This window comes from Pinus tabuliformis, chromosome 6 (assembly GCF_031772625.1).
Source record: "Pinus tabuliformis cultivar Carrire ecotype Pingquan chromosome 6, CPIR1, whole genome shotgun sequence".
Classification (NCBI taxonomy): domain Eukaryota; kingdom Viridiplantae; phylum Streptophyta; class Pinopsida; order Pinales; family Pinaceae; genus Pinus; species Pinus tabuliformis.
The window spans coordinates 1484615448-1484637314 of NC_142292.1; the positions used below are offsets into that span (position 1 = coordinate 1484615448).

The 21867-nt window shown below is 37.3% G+C and overlaps 1 pseudogene; it reads left to right on the forward strand.

The window, feature by feature from the left end:
* Positions 1-238: 238 nt before the first annotated feature.
* LOC149264239 (uncharacterized) lies at positions 239-21496 on the forward strand (annotated as a pseudogene).
* The last annotated feature ends 371 nt before the right edge of the window (positions 21497-21867 follow it).

The following is a 21867-nucleotide window of genomic DNA, read 5'->3' on the forward strand; positions in this document are numbered from 1 at the left end:
CCGCAGGTGTAGGGGCATGACAGTTGGTATCAGAGCTCGGTCGGAGCTGGTGAGCAGGGTTGCTCGTGACGAAGGTAAAATGGTGAAGCCTGATAGAGCTGGGTTGCTCATGGCGGGTGAAGCCGATGCAGATAAGGTTATGGAGAAATCATGGATGAACAGTCTGGGTTTCATCGACTTGATGGTTCATGGCAAGACCATTCAAGCTCTGGTAGACACAGGTGCTACACATAACTTTATGACGACACGGTTAGCAAAAGAGGCTGGACTGATGATCTCCCCATCAGATATGGAGGTCAAGGCAGTAAACCCTAGAGCTAAGGTGGCAGGTTTGGTACATGATATACCTGTGCAGATGAAAGGCTGGAAGGGTCAGTTGGACTTCACAGTGATGGAGATGAACGACTTCGATGTGATACTTGGACAAGATTTCTTGAAGGGCAACAAGGCTATTGTTGTCCCCTTCTGTGATGAAGATGTTGCAGGCATGACTACGATGGAGGATGAACTTGAGGCTGATCAAGTTGAACCAGGATCGTGTAGTTTGTCAACATGGATGGATGAGGTCACTCACATGGAGGGGCCTCATGATGATGAAGTAAGTAATGATACTTGTGTTTCATTTGGGCATTTGGGAGATGGACCGTGTGCAGTGAAGGGCAAAGCCAATTTGCCAAGGCAAGAGGACATCTTACCATGGATGACTATGATGGAACCTTGTATGGAGAAGCAAGGATTGTCAGTTGTTGCAAGGCTTGTTGGGGTTACTTGTGACCTTATGATGAAAGGTGTAAGGACCCGTGACAAGGGTGGAACTTGATGATCGTTGTGGAAGATTGAGTCATGCTTTAGCCACATGGAGAATTGGCTAAGTGCCCGGCATGACTCATGGACAGATTGAGGAGGGCACACATTTGATGATGTCTTGGGTGGACTTCTCATGACCGAGACCAAGAGCAAGTCTTGATGGACACTTTGGTGGAGGAGCTATGGTGAAGAGACTCATGACATGATAATGATGAGATGGTTGGGTGACCGAGTTCACTAAACCGAAGATCGAAGACTTGGATGAGATGGCCAGTTGTTGTGATGTGTCTACTTGGTTGGACTACATGGGCAGCTTAGTCATGGACATCATGTTGGAGACTTGAAGACATGGAGCATGGCAGACCTATGCAAGGACATTGTGTGGAAGCACTTGTAGAGATGTCAAGGGACATCCAAAGAGGAGTGCTAGGGCAGGAATGTTATGCAGGAGGAATTGCTAGTGTGACATGAGGACTTGAGGATGGCACATTGCAGATGATGAAGAGGACTTCATGAACCTGAATGGGGCACATCGAGAGTTGATTGAAGACTTGGATGGACTTGTGAGCAGCTATGGAGCATTCCTACTACATGGGGATGAGTTATGGAGCTCATGAGGACATGAGATTGTTGTGACTTTTAGGGACTTCATGTATGGTGGACTTTGAGGATCTAATGCATTGAGGAGCTGAGGTCAGGAGACTTTGATGCAGTATGGGATGCATACTTTCAAAGTACGTGTATGGGCATGGCTTGAAAGAGTGACTTAATGTGGAGGATCGTTATGAGACACTTTGAGGTGATAAAGTTACAATGATGATGATGATGCTTTGGTGGTACACTTGAGCATGAGTTGAGCCGAGACTCGACTACTTTCTATACATGGGAGCTGATTTGATCGAGGATCATGGGCAGCACATGGATAGGTGAGACAAGTGCATACTTGTTTCTATGGAGACTTGAGGATGGCACATTGCAGATGATGGAGGGGACTTCATGGACCTGAATGGGGCACATCAAGAGTCGGTTTGATGGGATGATCTCTTCATATGAAGGAGACACACACATAGACAACATATTGCAGATGACAATGGTTCTACATATGTTGCGGTGATGTTTGCCTTATGTGGAGGGGACAACATCATGGATGATAGTATGTTGTCGAGGACGACAACGATTTCAGGTGGAGGAGAATGTTAGGACCTCCGGTTGCGGGTGCGACGGGCGCCGGGCGGGCGATCGTGCACGGGCGCGGGCGGGCGCGCTGAACGACGATTGTGCGACGGTGTGCGGTCACTTTGCGACATAAAATGCGACGAAACTATGGACGACGAGAGACACTTGGGCAGAAATGCGACTAAGTGTTGAGCCTTTATATGCGTTGAAAGGAGCTACGGTTGGAGGGCAAGCCGACCTTGCAAAAGCCCCTTTTGATGGCATATGTTAGTAGGTTTGGGGGTCGGCCATGGGCTGCACACCCCATGTAAACCTGCGTTAAGGATGGTATAAATACAAGTGTGTGGGAGCTCATTTCATCAACACAACTTCGCACTATTCATTCGCACAAGGGGTAAAACAGCGTAAGAGTAAAGAAGACTGTGCATATCTCATGCGTAGTACTTCTAGGTGCAGTTTTGGACTTTAAGTGCGGTTTGGGTGAGGCAAGCGTGCCGAGGTGGGAGTTATGTGCAGATAATTGTGTGCAGGATTTGACAAGGTGAAATAGGTGGCTCGGGTGAGCATTCCACTTTGTGCAAAGGTGCACATAATTGTAAAAGGCTGTTCTATGCCTTGTTGTAAAATTATTCTAAGTATTGGCTTGGAGTTTGCCAAGCATTACTTGTGTTGTAATATTGAAGAAGCTGTTATAATATATTGTTGGGCAGACTTTCTGGGAGTTGCCCCTCCCTTTGTACTTGCTTATTGTTGATGTTCTCGGTTTATTGTTCATGGTTAATAATTGAGAATGGTCTTCACTAAAGTATAAAGGATAATTCTCTATTCAGTTGCAAAAACATAAGCTAAGTATGTTCATGTTGAAGTAGGTGTAGTCCATGAGTGTTAGTATTGTTAAAAAGAAAGCGCTCGGTGGTGCCACACCTCGCTACAAGCGGTTGGAAGATCACCGCAGGTGTAGGGGCGTGACACAACCACTCCCACAGGAATCATGAAAACCATCACTCATTCAATCTGCACACATAAAAGGAAGTGCAATCCAAACTGTAACAACAAAATAAATAAATCAATGCCACACTAAACTAAGGGACTGATCCAGGGCTTAAGTTGTCACACCATCCACAGCTTACTGCAATCAATTAAATTACACACAAAATTAACTATAACATCAGTCGTAACAACAATCAAATAACTAAGAAATATTTATGCAATTATATATTCCACTCTAACTAACCAGTGATCCCTGCTAAGAAGGAGGGCCATTCCTCCTCAACATGGGTTGGCGTACTAAAAAGCACACAAACTACTTAGAGGAAATTATTGAACCACAAATTTGAGATTTACATTAATAAAAGTATCAATATTACAAAGTTATGTTGTTTCCCCTTATAATCTTATTCTCTAATTCTTTGCTCTAGCCTTCGTGGGAAAACAATCTTCTCTTTTAGAGATCTTAATTACAATGAGAATATTATCATGAGAATGATTCTCATGTGATCTTCAAATAAAATGATATCTTCGAAATTACACAATGATTTCCATGTAAGGGGTAAAACTATAACAATTTCCTTTTATTACATATAGAGTTATAAAATATCTCAACCAAATGATCTGGATGCTCCACAAATATCTCCAAGCGATGAGTTGTTTCTTTTGACTTTGGCGTGCTCCTAGATCCTGTCTGATTAGGAAAGGCAACACGTGCTTAAGCAACTGTCTTTATAACAACAACAGCTCCCGAAACCTTAATAAATCCAAATCGATAAAGGAACTAAAATACAATCCTGTAACAGCAAGCTTCGACAGGCCATCCAAACCTAAAACAGTCATAACATTAGTTTTATGATAATAAAAAAACAGCCTAAGAAAGTAGTTTTAATGTAAAATTATAAGTAGAATTGGACTAAGAAATCGACAAGTGACAAAGAACATACTTAGATGAATAAGGGTTGTTACAATAATAACATATGGTCCTGTTGGTAAAAAATGGATAAAAGAAATAGGAAAATAAGTAGCAAAAATATGACAAATTTGTGACCCAACATATCCTCATAGCTTAAGCAGTGATGGTTGCAATGGTTTAACTGTAAAATGTAATGGTGACAGAATGATCTAATCATGCAATATTATGGTAGGGTGAGGTATGTAATAATTAGGCAAATAATTTGATTTCCTAGATCTGGTTTGATTAGGAAAGACAACATGTGGTTAAGCAATTGTCTATGTAACAACAATAGCTCCTGGAACCTTAATTAATCCAAATTAGTAAAGGAACTGAAATGTAATCTTGTAACAACAAGCTTCGACAAACCATACAAACTTGAAATAGCCCAGCCATTAACCATTAAACTAGCTAACCTGTAAGCACCAAATCCCTTATCTCTTGACCCTTAATCCCTTAAACCCTAACCCATAATCCCTTAACCCTTAATCCTCGTACCATAAATCCATAAATCCCATAATCCTCAAATCCCATATCCACTTTTCCCCAACAACTCAATTAATTAACTATTTAGACACATCCGGGGCTAAAAAAGGAGCTAACCAAGGAGGTAATGTAGGTGCAAAAAAAAGAGCCAAACCCGACAATACCACTGGCACTATTTTTAGGGAAATTGATGGCATTATTTATGGCGTAATTTACGACGCTATTTCTGGCGCTAATTTCAAGCGTTATTTCCGACGCTATTGACATTGATATATATGGTGCTATTATTTCCTAAATTAGCACCTAAATGTTTTGGTCGGCGAAAGAAACACCAAAATTTGAACCATCTGGATGAATAGCGCTGACCTTTTTAAAAAAAATTGGAGAAAAATACACTAAAACAGTCCTTAGAAGCAAAAAAAGGGAGCTAATCACATGGATTTGTTGTAGTGATATGATAATGACTCAGAATTCATCGCCACCTATAAAATGTTAATGAATGGAAAGCCAATTCTAGAATTCCACTTTAGGATGGAATGGTGTGCTATCTAAGACACTTTTGTGTTCCATCAAGCGAGCGTGCCAAGCTGATTTGGGAGATGCATTATAGTTAGGTCATAAGACACTTTGGTGTGGAGAAGACATTGGAAACATTGTAGAAGTATCTTTATTGGCCAAAACTCCAACAAGATGTTGGCAAGTATATCAAATCCTGCACTACCTACGCCGTCGTCAAACCAACCATTAAGAAGCAAGCCCTATACACCCCTCTTCCTACTCCTAACCGACCTTGGGAATCCATCACAATGGACTATATGGCTGGCCTTCCTTCTATCAAGCACAATAATGACTGTGTATTTGTGGTCATTGATATATTTTCTAAGATGGCTATTCTCATTGCCTATAAGAAGAGTATCACAGCAGAAGCCACTGCTAAACTCTTCTTCGACTAGTTTTGGTACATTTTGGGATTCCACTAACCATCATATCAGATTAGGATAGAAAATTCCTAAGTGCATTATGGTTGAGCCTCTAGTCACTATTGGACAACAAGCTCACTAAGTCGACTACCTTCCACCGCCAATCTGATGGACAGACAGAGGTCATCAATAGGATGATCACAAACATATTGCAAATGTGCAAATCCAAGCATCCAAGAACATGGGATGAGAGTCTCCCCTATGTCCAACATAGCTACAGCAGAGCTCTCCATAGCTCAGTTGACCACAACCCCTTTCAGGTGGGCTTGTGAATTCAACCATTATGTCCCATTGATCTCACACTATCCATTGCAACTGCCTAGGCAGAATTTGCACATGTTCAATCTGAAGTTGACAAAACCACCAAGTCTATCAAATGAATTCAACACATATGCCAACTAGTTCATGATATGTTGCATAAGGCCAATAATAAGTACAAATAATGTCATGGTCAGCACCAAGTGCCACATGAGTTCCAAGTAGGCTACAAGATTTGGTTTCATTTGCAGAAGGAACGCCTTGCAGGAGCCCATCGGAAGTTTCGACCACTCTGATATGGACTTTGCACCATCAACAAGGTTTTCAATGACAACTCTTTTGAGCTAAGTATCTCCCCATTCCTTTGCCTACACCCAATATTCAACATGGACTGCCTTTGGCCATACTTTCCACCATTGTTCGACACATCATACATTATCGAGCAGCTGACACCAATAAAGAACAACCTAGATTGCATTGAAAATTCCACAACTGGTTAGATCATGGATGTATAGATTAATAACACACGCTAACAAAGGATCCAATTGTACCAGGCTCTTAAAGCAGGCCAACTCTTACACCAAGGCAAGTGCCTCACCAGGGACTAAGTTCAACAAAAGATTCCCCATCTCATAGGGGCACTTAATGCAATAGGGATCATTGATTCCTAAAGGGGGAGGATTGATTTAGGTGGATATTAATGGCCACCCATCTATTCCACTTTGTTCACAACATAGTTTCCTATAAGTTTCCTATTATTCAGTACAATTTCCTATTTTAGCAGTTCTCTATTTTTGGCAGTTTTCAGGTCTTGAACATTTGGAGCCATTTTGAGGCCCTAAATGGTGTCTTTAAGGAAATAGGCAAACAAAAGTCTTTGATTGGCATTTGTAGTCGAAAGTTGTTCTCCTTGCATAGATCTTTTAACGGGCTATCACGCAGGCCAAACGAAGATCACATGCTAAAGTTACGATCCCAAGAAGTTGACCTTCCAACTTACCCCATCGGGGCCCATAAGCCTTTGACACTTCATCTCCCAAGGTTAGGGTTTTGGATGTTTATGGTTTCTAATTATTTATTCATGATAAAAAGGCCTAGGAGCCTCATTGTAACACAATTCAAAAGGTGCATAGCCATCACATCTCTTCTTAGAGATAAGCTACCGCCATTCGAGCTAGTTTGCTTTCTTCTTGCATGTAAACAATTTCAACATTTCTATTTATTAATTGAAGTTCAGCTTCATTGTATCTCTATGTTTCTATTTTAAAATTGTATTTCATTTTGTTCCTTCATAAATCTAGATCAACTAAGATGGCAGGTTCTATACAATTCTTGAGGGATTTACCATCTGACATCAATAGATTATTAAAAGCCATCAATAGTCACATATAAGTCCCAAAAAAAAGTAAAAAAAAAAATTATATGATAGACATCTAGTATAACAATAGCAAAAAAAAATCCAAATCAAAAGACAATTCTCCTGAATGATAACAAAAATTCCATCTCTCCTAATAAATTTACCAAAAATGCTCTACATAGACACCAACTAATAGTTAGAAAACTAATAAAACAATAACACTGAGTTGTTCCTCAATAAACTCTTGAATCTACTAAGAACCCATATCTATTTAGAAGCCATCTTTGGAGAGTTCATTTTCCTTGATGTTCCTTTCTTTGAATACATGACAAAAGGTCCGAGATAAAGTTAAAATTACCCTTAAAAGATTGAATCTTATTACAAATATGGGGTAATTGGAAATTACCCCGTATTAATCGAGTCACTAAAATCTTAAAATTTTGAAGCACCTTTATCCACTTTAAGTAGAAGCAACGACTTTAAAACCATTAACTCGTCAAGGTTTTTATAACTCCTTGATTAAGCCTTGAATTTGAATCAATGAGAATCCTCCACGAAAAGAAATCCCCTTTCTCACCACGCAAGGTGATCTCCTTAACATGTCTCATCAAAGTAAGCCCAAGCTCCACTCTTGTCAATAAACTCATAAGAAATTTTCCCAGGAGGATTATGGTTCTATGTTTATTTAAATAATTCTAATATGTACTTTGCATAGCACACGAAAGAGGAGGGATAATTGTATCCTTAAAAATACAAGCATTTTAAGAAAACTAAATGTCCCATGCTATATATATATAAAGTTGGAACGAGAATTTACGGAGAATTAGTAACTTCAAAATATTGACTGGCATTATTACACAACACATACAATGATTTCATAAATGCCACAAACTAGCCAGTTACAACATGTCTCAAGAGACTTGAACCCACATAGTTGGGGAAACAAATTTTTCACCAAACCACTAGAACTAAGATCCTATAAAAAAATATTTAAATATTATTAAAGTTGAATTAGAACATGTTTTGTATCATACATATAATAGCATGAATAATATATATATATATATAAAGTTGGAACGGGAATTTATGGAGAATCGGTAACTTCAAAATATTGACTGCCATTATTACACAATAGATACAATGATTTCATAAATGCCACAAACTAGTCAGTTACAACATGTCTCTAGAGACTTCAACCCACATAGTTGGGGAAACAAATTGTTCATCAAACCACTATAACTAAGATCCGATAACGAATATTTAAATATTATTAAAGTTGAATTAGAACATGTTTTGTATCATACATATAATAGCATGAATAATAATAATACACTTAAGTTACATTAAGAATGTTTATTCAATTATTGATGGTAGTTCAATTTTATAACTATCAACAATTGTTCATTTTCTTTCCGTGATGATTTTGATGATGGTTGAGATTATTAGCTATAAGTGCATGAGTGCATAAGCTATAAAGGTATGTTTATGTAAGACATTGAGGTGGGCATGGACCTGATATGAAAATGTGCATATGCATCTTGTTTAGGCATGTGTGCATAATGCTCTTGTGCCAACTATTATTAAGGTCGAGGGGGGATGTGTTAGTGGCAAAAAGAGGTTGTGAAGAGTGTTTTACCTCAATCCCATTAAAAAAACAAAAAAAATAACTAAAAATGCCCCATTTGAAAGAAAATCTCTTTTTTTTTCTCAAAGAAAAAGAAACTCTTTTTTTTTCTCAAAGAAAAAGAAACTCTTTTTTTTTCTCAAAGAAAAAGAAACTCTTTTTTTTCTCAAAGAAAAAAAGAACATAAATTTTATTAAAGATAATAAAAATTACATTTTGTAAACACATTAAATGTGTCTGCAATATAATATCCAAAAAGACTATCAAGAACATATATCATCAGAGTCCAAAATATAACAATGTGGACTAAGCAATCAAAACATAAAGTCACAGAGAAAAGCTAGAAACAAGTCTGGAAATTGTATCTAGAGTGTATAAATATATGCTCACATCAAGGAGCCAAAAAGGAGCATTGAAATAAGCTCATATATCATCGGGAAAGTAGAAAAAGAGAAGAAAAAACAAAGGAAATATGCAACATCTCCCGCATGTGTTGTAATAGGCACCATCATTGGACCACAAACATATGAGGAAGAAACACAATCATGAACCTCCTGAACCTACCAATGCCCCTAATCTGGACCTATAACTACCTTGGACAATCGATATGCCTCCCTATCTTGCTCCTTGATTATATGTTGTCATGAAAAGGAGTTAAAATATTTTTTTAGATTAATAGCATGGTCCAATATATGGGATAGGAAAATATTTATGCAAGCCTAAGCATTATTAAGCCAATTAATCTCAAGCAAAGTGTCACCAAACAACTGAATGTATGGAATCCCCTGTTCAATGGAAAAAGAGAGAAGACAACAACAAGATAAAAATTCCGCAAAGTTCTTCGATCCTAGCCCAAATCCCATAGAAACATGAAAGTAAAGAGAGGTTGAGATGTGTAAATAAAAATCACCACCACAATAGTCCCTCGAGGCATTAGATTCCCCATCCAAAAAATCCCGAGGAAGAGACTGATTAATATTTTCTTCTTCGATTGCTCTGTCTCTATGCACATCCTTTTCTTGTGGGACTCAAAATGGCCATTGCTTAGGCAAAAACAGACCCAAGAGAGCAGGCAACATCTTTAAAGATTGATCTATTATGAGAAATCTATATTCCCCAACAAATAATCAAAGATGATGTTTTGTATATATGAGAGGATGGGAGAAAAAGCCAATGTTGTCAGGCATCTTCAACAGATATACTAATCCATGAATTGATCAAAGCCTCGACAAACTAACAATGAGACCATATTTGTTGACCAAATGGACATAGGATAAAGAGTTGTGTGATCGATTCATCCTCAACTTTGCATAGGGAGTAACAACTTGAACCATAAAGAAACATTTGCAGAGGACATCCCAGGTCAACACTTTCCCATACATGATGTACCACATTAAAATATTTGTCTTCGACACGCAACGTTATTTCCAAATATAATTCTACCACCATCACGAATCAATGATATTATGTTAAGAAATTATAAATATGTAACATGCCTTAGGGGAATATATGCCCAACGAATACAAAGACCACACTAATTCATCCTCCTTGTCAGGGATTCTAATATGACCACAAATTAATGTTAGGAAGAAGTTTCTCAACGACCCACTAAAAATGTCATGGATGTCCAGCTCAGTAGAGGATTTCCAACCCTAGCACCATACTATAATAGTGGTTGGATTAACAATCTAAGCCAACCTAACGATACCACGATCCCAAAGGAGCTCAATTAAAGGAGGAGGAAGGATATGATCACGACCACTCCCAGGCTAGCGATCCTAAACAATACAAATTATGACACCATATCCCACTTTCCAAGCTAGTCCTCTGTGAATTGTCTCGAAGGTATTGATTAGGGCCCTCAAAATGATTGAGATGTTCCCCTTGGGATTATCAACTCTCTGTGCCCAATCTTCCACTAAGAGTGGAGAGATGTATTCTGCAGTTGTCATTGAAGACCATAAAATCTCTAAGGATAGTAAACACCATCCACTTTTAGATGTAAGTGCATGAGAGAACATGAATATATTCTTGAGGTCCCAACCCCCTGCGCTTTAGGGCGTGTGATGCTCCCCCACCTAACCCAAGATAGACTAGACTCCTCTTTTTTCCATGACCGTATGAATTTGAAGCAAATGCACTTGATGCACTGAAGAATTCCTTTTGGAATCCAATCCAAAGAATCCCAATAAATAGGAATGGCTTCAAAGGTTGACTTAATGAGGACCAGATGCCCAACCCTAGAAAGCCATCTATTACTCCATTTTATGCTTCCCCATTTTTATGGTCCACCAAAGCCAGTCTGTCTTATGATATTTGTTAGGTTTTAAATGATACCCCAGATATTTAATACCATCATCCAGCCAAGAGGGGACCATCAATAAAAAAAAAAAAAAAAAAAAAATAGAATTCGTTGAAGTTTAGCAGCCCCCAACTTGGAAACAAGAAGAGTGGATTTCTGAAATTTAATGATCATATTAGTAGCTTTCCCAAACATAGACAGGATATTCTTCAATAAAGCCACTTACTGAGGGGAACCATTACTGAAGATGAGAATATCATTGAAAAATAAAAGATGTGATATAGCCAAAGTTTTGGTCATCACACAACCTTGAAAGGCACCCCTTTGTTTGGCCTCCACTAGAAGATGACTCAAACCCTCAGCCACCAACAAGAAAAGAAGGGGAAAAAGCACATAGCCCTGACGAAGACTCCTCTGAGCATGAAGAAAAGGGGAGCTCATGTCGTTTATCAACACTACAAAAGTGACAATATGAATACAACTCATTACCCATGTTATAAAAATCAAGACCAAAACCCACATGTGTGAGGAGAAGCCTAAGGTATATATAGTTTATTTGGTCATATGATTTAGATAAGTCAATTTTAAAAATTTCCCCTTTAAGATTCATTGATTTAAAACTATTAATTCCTTCTTGCGCAACCCCAATGGCCTCGTGAATTTGATGACCTTCCAGGAAGCCAAATTGTTCCTTTGACACAGAGGCAGAAAGAAAAGGATCAAGCCACAATCCAATCACTTTTGTTATAATTTTATATACATCATTACATAAAGAGATAGGGTGATATTCTTCAAAATACGTGGAATTTTCCACCTTTGGAATCAATGGAATGAAGGTAGAGTTAAAAATCAAGATCATCCTACATTTCCTCCTTGATTCTTCGACCACCACGAGAAGATCAAAACCAAGTGTATTATATAGACTCATAAAAAATTCAAACCCTAGCCATTAGGACCAAGACTCTTGTCCTTTTGGAAACTGTGAAGTAATTTCTTCAACTCATTTTCAGTGACCCGATACATTAAAGACCTATTCCTAGCTGTGTTGATAAAAAGAGGGAAAGGGAGAGTAATGTGAATAATTTTAGCTATAGTAGCCTCTTCTTGGGCCTTGAAAATATGTTCGAAGTGGCTCTTTCCCAAGTCAGCTAAAAAGAAAAAATAAGAGGCCACTCGAACTTCTTGATCCCTTAGGGACCAAATAGTATTTCTCATTTTACTCCCTTTGGTGAAGGCCTGGAAGAAGTTTGTATTATTGTCTCCATTCTCAAACCAAATGGCTCTACTTTTTAATCGTCATTCTACCTCCCGATTTTCTAAAATTATTTGTTTTCATGACTCAAGATGAAAGAGTTCCACTTTAAAGACAACAAATCCAAACCCTTCCTTTTCCTGGTCTATAAGAACTTGTAATTTGTGTTTAATCTCTCGAAGCTTAGTAGATTTGGCCTGCTTTTTGGCCATGGTCGATTCTTTTGTTTTCTTTTCGATACACTGTAGGTTTTTTGCAAAGTGTTTCCTCACCGAGCCTCTAGACAGAGGGTCAAATAAGGACCAACTCGCCCAACCAATTCAAAAAAGGATTTATCTTTGAGCCAATGTGAATTCATTTTAAAAGGACTTATAGGTTGTTGTGAAGCACCTTTAATTTCAAGAAAGATGGAGGTGTGATCTGAAACACCACCAACACCAACCCATTTTTTAATAAAGATAAAAATATCCATGACATTTTTAGATACGAGGAAGTGATCAAGTCGCTTAACGATCCAATCCGACCATGCTCTCTTATTTTGCAAAGTAGGCTTCAGTTTGATGGGATCCACATCAATAAGGGATTGACAAGTGAGTTGATCATGAAGAAATCAGTCAAAGGATCAACCATGACCTGAACACCCTAGTATTCCACAGAACCGAGAGAAAAATTTAAATCTCCTCTGAATATTAAGGAAGGAATATCAATAAATTATTTTTTTAAGAAGGATTCCCAAAATTACTTCCTATTTTGATTGGGCCCATATACATTTAGCAAAGAAAAAGGTTGACCCAAATCCTTAGAGAAAATTTCAATACGTAAACCTGATACAATGCTCCATGAATTGGTCAACTTAAGGATTTCTTATTCCATATGATCGCAAGGCCACCCAAATGACTAGAGGCATTAAGACATAGAAATACCAACCACCCAATAGATTTTCCAAACATCTAGAAATAGATTCAATAGAGCTAGGAGTTTCTTGTAAAAAAAATATTTTAGGAAAATCAAATTTTGCAATGCGCTTAAGGGAAAGTCTTTTATGGATACTTGCAAGGCCCCAGTAGTTGAAAGACAATATTTTAATTTGAGCACCTAAAGAGGGGTAACAACTACTCTAAGGGCCCCTTGAATTGAAACTCATCTCCCAGCAGCCAAATCAACTTTGGCATGCTCCATGGTTTTAGTCAACTTTGATTTTCTCCCACGCCTATGATGATCTGGAAAGGAGATTTGAAGTTGACCGAAGCCCACTATGGGAGGATATTGGAAAAGGATTTTGCAACGAGGACAAAGGTTATAAGATTATGAACCATCCCCAGGGAGGGGGAGGGGGAATTTGATGGAGAAATGACCAAGGAGTATAGGTCACCCATCTCCAGAGAAAATGGGCACTGAACTTGTGGAGGGAAGCCAAGAGGATACAAATAAGAGGGGAGAGGATTAGAATGTTGGAAAGTAGATGAGGAAATAAGAGAAACAGGAGTAGGAATGTCCATAGAATGATTTAAAAATTGAGAAGTGCTAGAAGTAAAATAATGTAGAGTGTTTGGAGCGTGAAGCTTAGAGGACCCTAAAGACCCTCATCCACCAACATAGGATCCAGAGGGGGAAATGTTTTTGTTGACATGAGCTCTTTAGAATGCCTAGGGAGACCTCCTAACTCCCCAAAAGATGATGGCATATGATTGAAAGGAACAAAGTCCTCTCAAATAAATTTTTCTTCACCCTCCTCCGACGATGGAAAAACAGGGCAATGTTTAACCAAGTGGCCATATTGATGACACCAACCACATCTAAATGGAATCCCCTAATAATCCAAGTCCTAAATGAAACCCTCCTCCCCACCAAGATCCATATCCTTTGGAAGGCCATCCCTCAAATCAACCTTAATTAGAATTCGTGCAGTAACCATATCTCTAGAAGTCAAGTATGAAGAATCATGAGCTAAATATGTTCCATTGGAGTTACCAATATCGTGAAAATTTTTGTCTGCCCATAAAGCCAGGGGAAACTCCGGAAGATGAACTCAAATGGGAAACAAATATTAGCACTCCCTTTGAGCATAAAATAAAGGGGTCCGTGATTTAAACAAAACAAGGGAAGAATCAATATGCCAAAATTATTTTACAACACTTTGTGCATCCTCCACATTCTCAAATTTGAGTTGTATCCACCCTTTGGCCAAACGGTCAACTCCCGAAGGGCACTTCATATGGTGATAAATATCCTTTGTGACCCAGTCTTTGAGGGTTTGAACCGAAAATTTGCGACCCTAAATACGACCCAACTGAGATTTTTCCACCAAAGTCAAAACCCTATCCATTTTGATGTCCCCCCTAGAACTAGAGAAAGCGACGACGTCTTTTTGTTCATGATGTAATGCATATTTTTTACGAAATCCACGAATATATGTGAACGAGGGAGGGAGAGTACTCATATCCACAAGGTCCAAATCCATACATAGCTCTCAAGAGATACATAGACAAAACACTGAGAGGAAATATAGGCGACTAGAACCAGAGACTTAGGGAACCTCCAATTGTCGAAACGATGGAAGAGTGAATAGACCACATACATATAAAAGTCCAAAATAAGCCATCTCTAACTAGAAAAAACTTGAAACGTTAGAATCACGAGAAACCTACCCCAGGAGAAGCAAAGACCAAGAATGGTGAACCTTGAATAGTCGTCGTTATATCTAGGCTTTATTTAGATGTTATTTCTATCCATTTTTTTATGTAACTACTTGCTTACTATAGGGAGAGATGTGTAACTGTAATGTAAGTATGTATGTATGTCAACGTTTTTAAATGTGGAATCAATATGTTGAATTTATATTTATTTACATGTTATTTCTATCCATTTTTTTATGTAACTACTTGCTTAAATTATGGTGGAAAGTAATTGATGGTAAATATGTTATTTAAGTGAATATGAGCTATTTTCAAGGATTTCATTTTTGGATTGAAAAATCACTACACAAATATCTAAAAATCATGCATGAATATTGGAACAATATCCATAAATTATGGCATAAAATATGCCATGCACTTATCCACGTGGCATTTTATTATGTAAAGACTACAATAAGACCTTCAATATATAGTCCAATCAAATGTTTGAAAAATATTTTTTTAATAATATTGAAAAATAAATATTCATTTTTCAAAGTTAAACATTATAAATTGTTGGTCAATGTTAAACTAATAATGGTCAATCGATAAATGGATTGCTAGAGTGACCTTGGAAGAGACTAATAGTAATTTCCTAACCATATTTAACGTAAATTAATAAGCATATAAAAACTTAATATTTAGAATAAACTTATAATATGACAAGATTCTTCACTATGGATATTCACCCCACTTTACCATATATATTACGAGGACAACCACATTAATAAATGTGGTTGATAAATGTCGAAGGCTTATATCAATCACATACACAACCACATAAATAAATATGGCTGAAGGAATATAATTACGCCGATAGGCATTTTCTTTGCTGGCTTGGGGTGGGCAAACATTGTTCACCCCAGCCAACGAGAAAGCTTGGATTTTTCCCTTCCAACCAATAACATTTTTCCATGTGTTCGTCCCTCCAAGCAATAGAATTTTTCCGTCAATTTTTGTTATCGGCTCATGTTTTCCACTACCGCCTGTGTCTGCAGCTCTCTACCCTCTGCCATACATGTGCCTTCCCTTCCAATTTTCGTTTTCACGCCATCCTCTCTGGCACATTGTACCCTTCTCCTTCATGCTGGTCAATTGAGTTTGTCCTCCAGTGTTGAATTGCACTAAGCCATGTCTGCCTTTTCAATCATATTGATGAGTAAGCTTAAATTTATAGCCCATTACGTGTTAGCATGGAGAGGTATTAAACTTCTGTAGTTAAAGATGAGTCCAGAAATGTTCCAGCATATGAGGAGCAACTTTTGCAGTTAAAGATGAGTCCATAAATGTTCCAGCATATGAGGAGCAAGAGGAAACCATCTCATACAGACCATATGTGATAGCAGTGCAGACAAACCAAATTATTCCGATGTTGAATATCAGTCATGGCATTCACAATATACTTCAAGCGGAGGAACTTATGATGATGAATATGAATATTTTAATGCTTTCAAAAATGATATTGCAGGAATGTCAGATCTCGCAAGGCGTTCTCTTTAAGATCGTTTCTATAGTTCCAATGTAGATCTTGAGAAGGGTCCTAACCCTGAGGGGAAGGCACCAGAAGGGAATGTGCCTTCTAGTTAACAGAGGAAATTAGACATAATTGGGAGCCAGTTTGAGAAGGAGTGTAGAATATGCCATCTTACTTTGGAGTCCAACCAAGAGGTAGGGGCATCTATTGTGTTGGGTTGTTCCTGAAGGGTGATCTGGCTGCTGCTCAAAATCAATGTGCAAAGACCTGGTTCAAAATCAAGGGTAACAGGTTAGTTTTTTTCCCAGTGACCATCTTTTTTAAATATCTATACAATGATTTCTTATTGGCTATAACACCGTAGACTCAAATGCATGGCTTGATTTTATGTGTGCCTATTCCCCTTGTCGTAGGTTTTATATTAGATTCCTATCTATGTTACCAGAAACATGACTAGGGGATGTATTTTTCATTTTGTTCCTGTTGTTGTATATGTTCCTATCTTGACACTAAATTAGTGCATTGCTAATCAATTTTGCATTTGTAAAATACACTGGGGAAGGTGGGGTTTATGTTTCTTACCTTCTGAAACCCTCTAGCTCTGCTTGTCATTAAATTCCTGCTTCTATTTCCTTTTCCCTCTTCTGGTAACGTAGACACATATCACTCTTTGGGCAAAGGGCTCTTATCATTAGTTGTTTGTGAAACAGAGGTAGTAATGTTGGAATGTTTTTTGGATCATGTTCTTCATATTTTTGGAAAATTTGTCATCTGGACAATATGAATGGTTTCAGTGGAAATTATCAGGTTTTTTTCTACAGCCTTGTTTCTTTTGAAGGATTTTATCGATGTATTATAAGAGCACATAGAGAAGATTTCACAAATAAAACCACTGAATTGGTATTGCAGGTGAGTTGTAAAAATCGATGTTTTAGAAGCACAGTGTTAATTACACGGTTTTTCACATCCATGTTATTAATTCTAGTCATACGATTATCGTAGACAAGTTTATTAATATGCCATCAAAATTATTGTTAAACAAAGACAATGGTGACATCTTGTTATTATGTGTTGTTTGAATTATCCATATACCCTGCTAGAACAGGCTATTTTGAGGTAATAGGGTTTAGTCTTTGGTTGGCCATATGTAATTTGCAGTAGTCTTACTTTCATTTTGGTTTTCTTGCATCCCTTTTACTTTTGTTGTCATCCAAGCTAATGAGCAGAGAAAATGGTCTAAAAAGGAAATTAACACCTTAACTTACCAGCCTTAACAATTCCAGGTAAGTGGGGTTTAGAATCTAAATTTAATACCAACTCGACAGTTGTTTGTAAGTTGCACCAGAATCAGTCTTATCGGAGGAGTAAGAGTAAGTATCTTTTAAACCCACCTCTATTATGTCTTAGGACCAAATTGCAATCAAAAGTGGTTAGATCCCTTGGACATGCAACATTGTTGAGCAATACCATAAAACTTTGTATAATCACATTTGGACCCTGAATAAACAAAGGAAATGTTATGTTCTCTAGATTTGCAGCAAAATCATGAATTGTTGCCTCTTTGGTTTCCAAAATTGAAAATACGCAATTGAACCTCTGTCCATAAAAGGAATACCATATTAATTTTCTCCTTATATATTCTCAAGAGGGCAAGCCATAAATCTCTTTGGCTTTCCAGATGTTGCTTGAGTCGACAGATTTTGGAGCCTCTGGAGTGACATGAAGGGATTACATTCCTAGTGATACCCCATCCATCTTCTCTCGCTTTTTTTAACAGAAAGTCTTTCCCATTGGATTGCAAATTCCCAAGGTACTCATATGCTTTGAAAAATCATTATGACTGGGGTCAAACACGTATTTTAGAAAACTTTCCGGAATGGTATTTGGTTATGGTCACTTTATAGGATGCTTCATTCTCTGTATTCTTGAAGGTGGGTACCAATAATTGATGTAAAGCCTTAAGCAAAACTGTAAGATTGAGAGAGTGGATATCTATTGAATATGTGTCAAAATCAATGAAATTTGTTGGCCTTTGTTGTGCCCATAATGGTACATCCATTCTCCTCTTGTATGCATACAATAATTCCTTGGTTTGGGATTTGACCTCAAGGAAAGAGCAAACTATTGTACAACTATTTGTTAATCTCTACCAGTGGTGTTTTCCTAAACTGTAACATTTGTTGTTGTTTCTAGAGGTTGGTAGTCTTGCATGATGTGTACCATATTATATAAGCATAAACTCCTCTCCTTTGTGCACTCCTTTGTTACAAATTCTTTTACTGTAAGGTGTTATTCTCATTTTGCTACCATTTGAATTCAAATGTCTATCTCATGAATAGGAAATTCTAATATTCATCGTCTTGTTATTGCTTCAACGTTGTTATATATTTGGCCAAAGCCATTTCTTGCACACTAGAGACAGTACTTGTGTGCACCATGTGCCTAAGCATGTAATTTAATCAACAGTAACGTGAAGGGTGGTTATACAAAATTCTAAAATTTTGCCATAATTGTGGTTGAGTTCTTATCGTTATTGAAGGCCTTGGTTTCTCATAATAATTAGTTTGAGAATGTAGAGCTCGGTCTTTAATGGGACATTTTATCAGGATATTTCTTTCCGCACATCTTTATATCAAAATTTTAGTTCATTATGATCTACATGGGCAGGTTTCTCTGCATTGAAGGTAAAATTGTCTTTTGTGATTTATCTATGAGAAATTTCATACATTTGATTTTGATGATATCTTTGCGTCTCAACTGTCTTTTGTGGAACCCTCCTTTGTTCCATCAATTGGTGGTTTCACGCTCTTCTTTATAGTCTCTTTGTCTACTTACTTTTCAACAACATTGTCTTATTCTCTATATATTCCTCCCCTCTTTGTTTTTCATTACCTTGAATAAGTTATGCCACCATTGACAAAATGTTGTAAGTGCCCGCATGTGATATTTGAACTTATAAGGTAGTTACCTTTGGAACATGTCCTTTATTTTAAAGAAAAGAGGACTTTTATGGAAATCATCAAAATTTATACGAAATATGTTTATTGTGAATTTAACCATCAGCCAAGATTCAAGATTAAAACAACCATGGTCATCCTTCTAACTAGTTTCCTTTTTCCATTCTTCTTGCTTGACACTATCGTAAATTTGTCCTTTTACAAGTACCTTCCAATCTCAACGTTATCATCTGGGACTGCTCCAATGATAGCTTATAATTGCTAGTGCCATCAATTTAGGGAGAGCTAAATCTACTTCCTCTTATGTTCTTTTCCTGCAGCCTTAAGGTTTTCACCTTCACTCTATCCCTCTAATATGTATTTTCTTCAACTTTATTATTGCAGTCTTATAACTCTATTCAAGTATTGTTCATGTGTGAGGGTACGGGATTGGCATAGTCAAGACCACCATGCTATGAATTTCGCATCATGTAATAATCTATGAGAGTCAAAATAGACATGGATCTCCTTCCAAAAAGTAATTTGTGTATCATTCTTAATTTCTTGCTTACTTTTTATCACCATGTTTCCCGACATACCCATTTTGAGGGGGTTCATGCTTTCAGGTGTTCCCATTTCAAAAACTTGTAGACATTTCCACATTTCATGCAACTTAAATTTGAGTGTTTTATTGAAGCACTTAATATTATTGTTGCTAACAAAGGCCTACATATTGACAAGATATGCATAAAACTTCTGCAATAAGTAAAATAGAAAAAGCAATTTGACAATGAAATCAATATGGTGAGCTCAAAACTAGTATTGATAGCAAACTTTAAGGGCAAGGGCAAGTTTGCTAAAATGAAATATGGAGGAAACAATCAAAGCATCATAGATGAAGCAATGAATCAAAATACCTTCACATGTCACTATTGGGAAAGGACGGGGCATAATAAGATGTTTTTTCCAAAAAAATGCGGGATGAGAACCACAACCATGGAGGATCTCAATAGAGGAGAAGGCCCATGTTGTGAAGCACCAAGAAAAGATTGCTCTCTTTACTTTCATGGCTAAGCATGCAAATCATAGACAATCATCAGCTTGGTATATTGATTCTGGTGCAAATTGCCAGTTCACCAATAGACACGAATGATTTGTTAACTACGATGCTTATTTTTCATCTGTAGTTTTTTGGTGGTGGGGAGATGTTTATAATAGAACACAAAGGATATGTGCATATTTCCTTGGTAGGTATGTAGCTAGTCTTCGTTAATGTCTACTATGTGTCAGGGATGCAACAAAATTTTCTTTTAGTATGTCAAATTATGAAGCAAAGACCCCAGTTACATTTTGTTTTTAGAGACCATAAACGCTACAAATAGGGCAAGGTAAATAACAAGGCAATCACTCTTGGTATTGAATATCATGCACTATTCAGGTTGGTGGATATAGAGGAGGCCCAAGAACATGCTTTGATAGCCAGAAGTGTTCAAGAAAGTAATATGTTTTGGTGTCAAATATATGTACATTTCAGTTCACACTATCTTTCCCATTTCACTAAAGAAAGTTTGATGGATGGTATTTTAGAGATTGAACAAAAGCAACACGGAAAGTGCAGTGCTTGTTTAATGGGAAAGCAATGTCGAGCTCCATTTGATGAGGGACAAGCTTGAAGAGCTAGGTAGGACCTTCTCTTCACTTTCATGGCTAAGCAAGCTAATCATGGATAGTCACAAATTTGGTATACTAATATGAGCATGTAAATTCCCTCAATTATTCAACATGCTTTTTTATAAGTACAGCTCAACAAATCTAGTGGAGAAGATATTTACAATATCAAGTTTCGAGGGGGAGTAGAGGTAGTTTCCAGTGATGATCAATTCAGCGATGTTACCTGGTTGGTAATGCATTCTTGTGAGACATTTATGCTATATTTTCTTGTTGTCCCATTTTAAGGTTTCATGATTTTTCATAGCACGAGATGAAAAACTCCTCGAATAACTTGATTTATATGTTTATGGATATGCAAGCCTAGCAGTAGCCCATTTCAACACAATATCAAATGACCAATGCAAAAAAATTTCTCCCTTTTTCGATCAGTTATGTGGAAGATTACATTATGTCAACTTATTGAAGGTACCCAGAGGTAGAAGAATTTGGTAAGGACTAATATAACTGACTGATGATGAGTGATGTTGAACTTTTGTAGATATTTTACAAGCATTAAAGTTTTAGATCATATTGTGGATCATCTCGCATGGAGTAAGGGCTGGTGCAGCTAAACGATGATGACCTGCAGGTACATATTTTAGAAGCATTCACGTTTTACATCAGATTGTGGGTCAAATTGCATACCATAGATGAGCTTGGGATTTATGCTAAAGGACAAAGATGGATATTTGTTTTTTGGAAATTGATGTAAAATATAATTTTAAAATTGAATTAATAATATTATTTTGTGATGCATTTGAGAGAAAAATTAACATCGTTTAACTTTCTCTAACATGAACTTGTGTTTAATTTATGAAGGTGGACAGTGAACAAACAAACAAAAAAACAGAGTTGTATTGAATTGTTGGTTAACTAGAGATGCATTTG